Below are 8157 nucleotides of genomic sequence, written 5' to 3'. Positions count from 1 at the left end.
AGAGTATAAAGCAACTTCCCGATACAAAACATATCGGTACTTGTATTATATTGCGGTTAGGAATACATATTATTTGATCACGGTGTATGGTTAACTAGGCTCTAGTGCCTTGCGCAAAATCATAAAGTTTGTTTCATTGTATCGCTTTTTATGTACTGACTCCATTATGGCGTAACAAAAGCTGTGCAGGTGATGCGACAGACAGGAACAAATGGACGGTAATGATCGGAAAGTTTCATGAAGAACCACACTTGCATTGGGAATGATATATCTGTTAGAATTACGCGCGCGCGCGCCCGTGTGTGTGTGTGTGTGTGTGTGTGTGTGTGTGTTCTTACCTAATTGTTCTTACCTAATTGTATCTTTACAGGAATGAGTCAAGCTCGTACTGTCCCGTGTCTTAAACCATATTTATCGTACTATCCTTAAATTTGTGAATTGTCTTGGCACACACTATTTCATTCGGTAGTGCATTCCATTAATCAATTGCTCTGTTTGGGAAACTGAATTTCCTTACGTCTTTATCACCTCTCTTCTTATGCAGTTTTTTGCAGTGTCCTCTTGCTGATGCTTCTCCATATGTTAAGTAATCATTTATGTCTATTTTCTCCTTTCCTGATATGCACTTATATAGCATTATCATGTCACCTCTTTTCCTTCTCTCCTGTAGTGTCGGTAGTTCCAGTTTATTTAGTCTTTCATCGTAGCTTAGGTCCCTTAAGCTTGGTATCCATCTTGTAGCGGCCCTTTGAACTTTTTCAATCTTGTCTATATGCTTATTGTGATGAGGACTCCAGACTACTGATGCATATTCCAGGGTTGGTCTAATGAATGATGCTATTATCCTTCTTAGCATGTCTTCATTTATGTATGTGAATGCTATTCCCATATTTGCAAGCAGTGTATACATGTTCCGTACCTTCTCGCTGATGTGGTCAGCCGGAGATAGTCTGTTATTGATAATCACACCTAGGTCTTTCTCTCTTTCTGATGTGCATAGGGTTTTATTTCCTAACTTGTAATCCCAATCAGGTCTTTTTCCACTTTTGCCAAACTTGATTACATGACTCTTGTCCACATTGAATTCCATTTGCCATGTACTACTCCATTCATGAAGTTTATTTAATTCTTCTTGTAGCTCTTTATAAGAGTCTGTGTTAGTAATTCTCCTTTGTACTTTTGCATCATCTGCAAAAAATATTCAGATAGCTCTCATTTCCAGTGTTACTGTTTATATCATTTATATACACAAAAAACATGATTGGTGCCAGCACTGAACCCTGTGGTACTCCACTAGTCACTTCTTTCCATGATGAGTAGTTTCCTCTTAGTACTGTCCTCATTTCTCTTTTTATGAGAAAGTCTTGCATCCAACAAAACAGTTTGCCTCGAATTCCTCCTTGATGGTACAGTTTCCATAAAAGTCTTTGGTGTGGTACTGTGTCAAAAGCTTTCTTGAAATCTAAATAGATACTGTCCACACATCCTTCCCTTTCCTGTATTGTGTTTGTTACTCTACAATCAGTGAATGGGGACAAAACAACCTTGTCTCTTTTAATGCTAGTAAAACTAAATATATACAGTTTACTAATAGACAGATATTGCCAGATTCGTACATTACCTTCAATGCTACTAATATTCCCATCTCCAAAAGTATTGAAATTCTTGGTGTCTCACTTAACAGTACCCTCAGCTGGACCTCTCATGTCAGATCACTTGCTAAAACCGCCTCAAAGAAACTTGGATTATTGTACAGAGTCCGGAACTTCTTCGCCGATGAGCAGTTAGCTATAATTTATAAGAGTCATGTGCACTCTCAGCTTGAATATTGCTCACCCTTGTGGAATGGTTGTGGAGAGGTTGCGTTAAGACAACTAGACAAAATTCAGAATAAAGCCGTTAGAATCATTAACAACCCTGCCATTACATATAAACTACCTCCCCTGCAAGTAAGAAGGAATGTTGCCTCCCTTGCATTATTTTACAGATATTTTTTTGGCAACTGCTCAGACGAAGTTGCGTCCATGGTGCCCTCTCCATGCCTTCCCTCGTGCTACACGGGCATCTGGTAGCGCTCATGACTGGAATGTCACTCAACCATATTGCAGAACTTCTGCCTATCAGAATTCTTTCATTTCCCGAACTGCATCTCTCTGGAACTCGCTTCCCCAGAGTTGTTTTCCTCCAAATTTCAACCCACAACTGTTCAAGTCTAACTGTTACAGATATTTTATGAATAGAGGACACCAGTAATCTGGTGTATGGATTATTTTTTTTTACCCATTTGTTTTTCCTCCCTCCGTTCTGTTATTAAAAAAAAAAAAAAAAAAAAGCTCAACAGATTAGTAACACATGATTTTCTTTTTCTGAAACCAAACTGTCTATCTGTTATCATACTGTGTTCTTCTAGATGATTTACCCAAGCTTTTCTTATAAGTTTTTCTAATACCTTGCTTACAACACTGGTCAGTGATACTGGTCGGTAGTTGAGTGGATTTTGTCTATTTCCTTTCTTGAATAAGGGGACAATATTTGCTTTTTTCCAAATATCTGGTAGTTTACCTTGACTCAAGGATTTCTTGAAAATTAAAAATAATGGTTTACTTAACTCCTTTGCACATTCTCGTAATACCAACATGAAATTTCATCAGGACCACTTGCTTTTCCTCTGTCTAATCTACTTAACTCCTCCTGTATTACTTTTTCGCTATTTATACATCTGGTAGTATGTGTGGACATGCGTGTTCCACATAGTCCCTCTAAAAAAATTTTTCTTCTATAAAAACTAATTGGAAATTCTTATTTAGTGCTTCACAAATATCTTTCTCTTGTGTATAAGTGATTCCCTCGTCCGTTATGGATTGTATTATATCTTTTACTTTGGTTTTGCTTCTGATATAGCTGTAAAACAGCTTTGGTTGATCACTATTTTTATTTATTATATCTTCCTCAAACTGTTTTTGGGCTTCCCTCCTTATTCTTGTATAGTCGTTTCTTGCCTGTTTGTAATTATTATACGCCCTTTCACTATTGTGTCTTCTGTATCTATTCCATAACAAATCTCTTCTTTCTTTTGATTATTTACATTCTGTATTGAACCATTTCTGTATTTTCTTATCTGCTTTTTTGTGCTGTGGGATGTACTTCTGGACTCCTATTTCATAAAATTCACAAAATTTTTTATATACAGCATTTAAATCTTGTCCTCTAAGCTCATTTTCCCAATCAACTTCTAAGAAATACTTCTTTAGGTCTTGATAATTTCCCTTTTTATAGTTTAGGCTCTTTTTGTAACTGTCATTGCTGTTTACTATGTCATATGCTATCCTGAAGTTATAATTTAGTACTGCATGATCGCTTTTGCCGAGTGGAGGGTGATATATTAAACTGTCAATATCATTTTCTTGCCTTGTAAATATTAGATCTAGCACTGAAGGTACATCAAGTCCTCGTTTTCTTGTGGTTTCCCTCACATGTTGCATTAAGAAAAGCTCTTGTACGAGATCCAGGAGCTTTTGGTCCCAACTGCTTTCTTGGCTATTTATATCTAGAGTATTCCAATTTATATTTTTATTGAAGTCCCCAGTTAGTATAATTCTTTCCAATTTCTCTTCCATTTTATGAAGTAATGATCTTATACTCTGAATTGTACTCTCTGCCAGGTCCTCATATTCGTCTCTTTCCCATGTGTTTGATCTGTGTGGCATGTACAAATTGGCTATAATTACTTTACCCTCAGATGTGTCGATCTCTACGGCAATCAGTTCTACTTGTGATGGTATATCTAGTTTTATTTCCTTGACTTCTAGATTTTTCTTAGTTAATATTATAATTCCTCCTCCTTTTTTAAAATTTCTGTCTCTTCTCCATATATTGTATTCCTCTAAGTTTAGTGTGTCATTGGATATCCTTGGTGTTAATTTTGTTTCAGTTAGGCATATTATTTGTGGTTCATTTTCTCTGACATAATCATTCATCTCTAGTAATTCGGATACCATTCCATCCACATTTGAGTACATCAACTTTATCATCTTGTTTATATACTTGTCATGACATGGTTCTACTACTTTCCACATTTTTCTTCCATCCTGTTTGTGTACCACTTTCGCACCTGCAACCTTATTACTTTGTAAAAAAAAATTCTTCTTCTCCTCTTCTGATCTTCCCTCATTTTTTGTTTTTGCTTCTTCCCTTTTCTCTTTCAGTAATTCCAGTTCCTCTTGTGTTAGGCATCTTTTTATCCATACATTTTTTTAACTCCTCTTTTTCCATAAGATTCTTTGCATTTTTTAGTATCTCTTCCACAGTGTTTACACTCTGGAAAGTCACCTTTAGAGGTCTTGTCTTGCTTTTCTCGTATTTCCCTAACCTTTTGTGTTCCTCTATGTCTTTACTACAGATTTCCTCTGATACTTCTTTCAGTAAGCTCATTACATTTGCCATCTCCTTTTTGTCTCTTGTGATCTTGTTTTTTACTTCTTCCTCTTCTATACCAGCGATTACTATAGATTTGTTTATCTCTACTGAATCTCTGACTAACTTTGGATTGTTTTGGATTATTCTTTTCACTTCCTTTTTAATGCTTTTTTCCTCCACCCTTGTTTTGTAAGTCTTTCTGTACTTTCACCATTTCAGCATACGTGGTTTCTACATCATTTTTGTAGCTTTGCACAGCTTCATTCACCTGTGTTATCTTCTCCTCAATATCACTGCTCTGGTCCATAAGACTGCTTGCTTGCCTAATTGTCTCTGTGTCATTTTTGAACTCTTCCATAACACTCTCGTGATTGACTACTGTACTTGCCGTTTCACTCACTTTCTTCCTAAGCGTACTCAATTCCACTGTTAGTTCACTGATGGTTGTGTCTTTCTTATTGGCCTCCCTTCCTAGTTTTTCTATCTCTCCCTTTTGCAAGTGCACTTGCTTCTTTATTTCATCAATTTCATTTTTGAAAGCCATTTCTAGTTTGTGTACACGTTCAACCAGTCTATTGTGAGTCTCCACTTCAACCAGTTCTTGGTAGAAATCATCATTTTGCTTTTTACTTTTATCCCTTTTCTTTTCCAAATTTGTTTTACTGAAGTATGTATCCATTTTGCAATACTAAAAGAACAGAGTATGTACTTACAGAGTATGTACACTTTCCCTGTGTTGCTGTAGTCTAAACAAACGCAGCTGACTCAGCGCATTTTTTTCCTCGTGGTTCTTTTTTTTTCTGTTTGAACAAGTCTTGTTTAATCTTATTCTTTTTTCCTTTTAATAATGAAATATCATTTAGTCTAACCTGGTACAGAGCTTGACTCATTCAAAGATACTAATTTAGGTAATGCCACTGGCCGTGTTGGTTCCGTACGGAGCGCCGATGTCGGACGTCTACCTCTGATGACTCTGATGTGTGTGTGTGTGTGTGTGTGTGTGTGTGTGTGTGTGTGTGTAAATAACTGGACCATTCAGACCGTATTTGGGTCTAAATAAGCTTAATCTGACCAAAGTGAACCTGAACTAATTTGAATAAGCCAAACTGGATGCCAAGTTTTAAATGAAATGTATTTGATTCTAGGAGAACCTAACCTCCACTAAGTGTATCTGCAATAAACACGCTTCTCCCATATCTACCCAAGCCTCTAATTTAAGGCATACCTGGTATGCTCACCCCTTCTTGAACGCCTTTAGCTAACTTTGGAAATGTCTTATTCGATCAGTCTTGTCTTCGGCTTATGGCCTCCAGTCATTCAAGTGCAATGTGACGAAATATTTCGTAATGAATGGTTCTTAATTTTGCAACTCTTATTACATTTTTATTAGAATTAAATTTTCGTAGGCTGTCATCCTTTCGCTTATTTCTTTTGCATCTTGAAATCCAATGAATTTAAACCATATTTGCTCTACAAATAGAAAAACTAATTAGCTGAATGAAAGAAGACAGAAACAGTGTAATTAATGAAATCCGGTAGGAACCCAAATATGGACAACACTTTCAGACTTTGTAAATACAGTCATGGTGGTAGGTAGTGGATACCATCATCCACTCATTTAATGTAGGGCTACCTACTTGTTTCTACATTTTTATCATAATATTTCTCTTCTGTATCTTTACACCTCTTCTCTTACATCTCCCATCCTGCTGCTACTTTTTAATACTACTCTTTCCATTTCAGGTGGCTTTTCACTGAGTGTCTAGCCTAATGGTTTCCTGTAACCCTGGAAGATAATTACAATGCTGAGTGATAAACATTTGAGAAAATGGCAAGGTAATGTGGAACCTATCATGGTGCCCCTGATAACTGGGTGGAGAGACACAAATGCGACTTGCATCCAGGAACTCTGCCGAGAGAACATCGGTTCTCTGCAAGAAGAACCTTAAAGCTCGGGGTTTGCTTACATGAGGTTGATGGATCAGCAACATCGACTAAAACGGTCATCAACGTCGGGTGAAAAAAAAAAAAAAAAATCAGTTTAAGGATTTTTTTTTTTTTTTTACATTTTGTGTGTATATCTCCGTAAATGTGTGTGTGTGTGTGTGTGTGTGTGTGTGTGTGTGTGTGTGTGTGTGTGTGTGTGTGTGTGTGTGTGTGTGTGTGTGTGTGTGTCACAAGACTCTCTGCTATCATCTCAGCTTGTATGGTCAACGAAGGGACTCCTATAACACCCAAGTGAGGAAGAAAGTAACGTGCATGGAAGGTGTAAAGCACTGGCTGTGTAATGTCAAACAAAATACTAGATAACTGGTAGAAACCCGGAAGAGAAAGATCGAGTGTGGTTTGAGACAAATTTATTTAATATCTCAGATTCTGCAGTACGTCTGCATGCATCCCTGCATTAATACCCACTATCACAGCTTTAAAAATATTTCATGACAGATAAGGCGAAATTATACAGCAAAGAAGATACAAAACAACGAAAAATGTAACATACCTCAAGCCTACTAGCTTTGAAGATCAGGATGATACATAAATACATTCATACATATATTATATATATATATATATATATATATATATATATATATATATATATATATATATATATATATATATATATATATATATATATATATATATATATATATATATATATATATATATATATATAGCCTCGGTGGTACAATGGTAAAGTGTGCGTTTTCGTGAACTGAAGAACGAGGGCTCACGGCCCGGCGGGGTAATAATCTTTGGGAGCGTTCTTCAGGCCACATTCTGCATTGGCGGACACAAGGGGTGCTATGGTTGAACAAGTGTTGCATACTAAAAAGTATGCTTGCACCCAGTCGGCTTGTGCGTGCCGATTACACTTGGTTCACAGACTACACACACATCCAAAGCCACTCCAGCATTACAATTACACTTACAAGCATTTCTCACCCTACATACAATCTCTGCTAGACAACCCAAGCCACTTGGTAGAGATACATTGGCTGTATCGTCCCCACTTCGGTCGGGATAGGCCGGTCCTGCAGTGGACACACAAATGGCTGATGAGATGATACACACACACATATATATATAATATATATATATATATATATATATATATATATATATATATATATATATATATATATATATATATATATATATATATATATATATATATATATATATAGAATGTATATACTGATTATATAAATGAACCAAGTTGTTTGTTTGTTTGTTTGTCCTTCCATCACGCCCAAACCAAGGGCCAGAGACGCCCAAACGCATAAATACTCTGAATCAAGGTGACTCAATGATGGTTTTAGGGGGATCAAAACTCTGATCAGTGTCATTTTAGGTCACAGGTAGAGAGTTTGCCTTTTTGGCCCGGGCAACGCCGGATATCCCTTCAGCCAAGGTTTTGGGATGAAGACTCACATGACCTCCAGTTCGGACAAGGGCTACTTGAGGTTGACCTCCGAGGTCATTTGAGGTCACTGATTGGAGGTCAACTGAGGTCGCCCGTGATACACACTCCAACGAATGGACCCATCAGCCCAATTTTTGGCATGGCGACTCACATGACCTCCAGTTCGGACACAGTCAAAATGAGGTTGACCTCCGAGATAATTTTAGGTCACCGGTCAGAGGTCATTTGAGGTCACTGGTATAACAAACAAGTACAAGCAAACATTGTGTGTTTTTCTGTGAAAGCTGAAAAAGAAAGTTTCTGGACCTCCTATA

This window comes from Coenobita brevimanus, chromosome 8, assembly GCF_032717465.1.
Source record: "Coenobita brevimanus isolate Jiangsu-jjx chromosome 8, ASM3271746v2, whole genome shotgun sequence".
In the NCBI taxonomy this organism is placed as follows: Eukaryota; Metazoa; Arthropoda; class Malacostraca; order Decapoda; family Coenobitidae; genus Coenobita; species Coenobita brevimanus.
The sequence above is the reverse complement of the archived record's forward strand: the minus strand, read 5'-3'. Positions refer to the sequence as shown.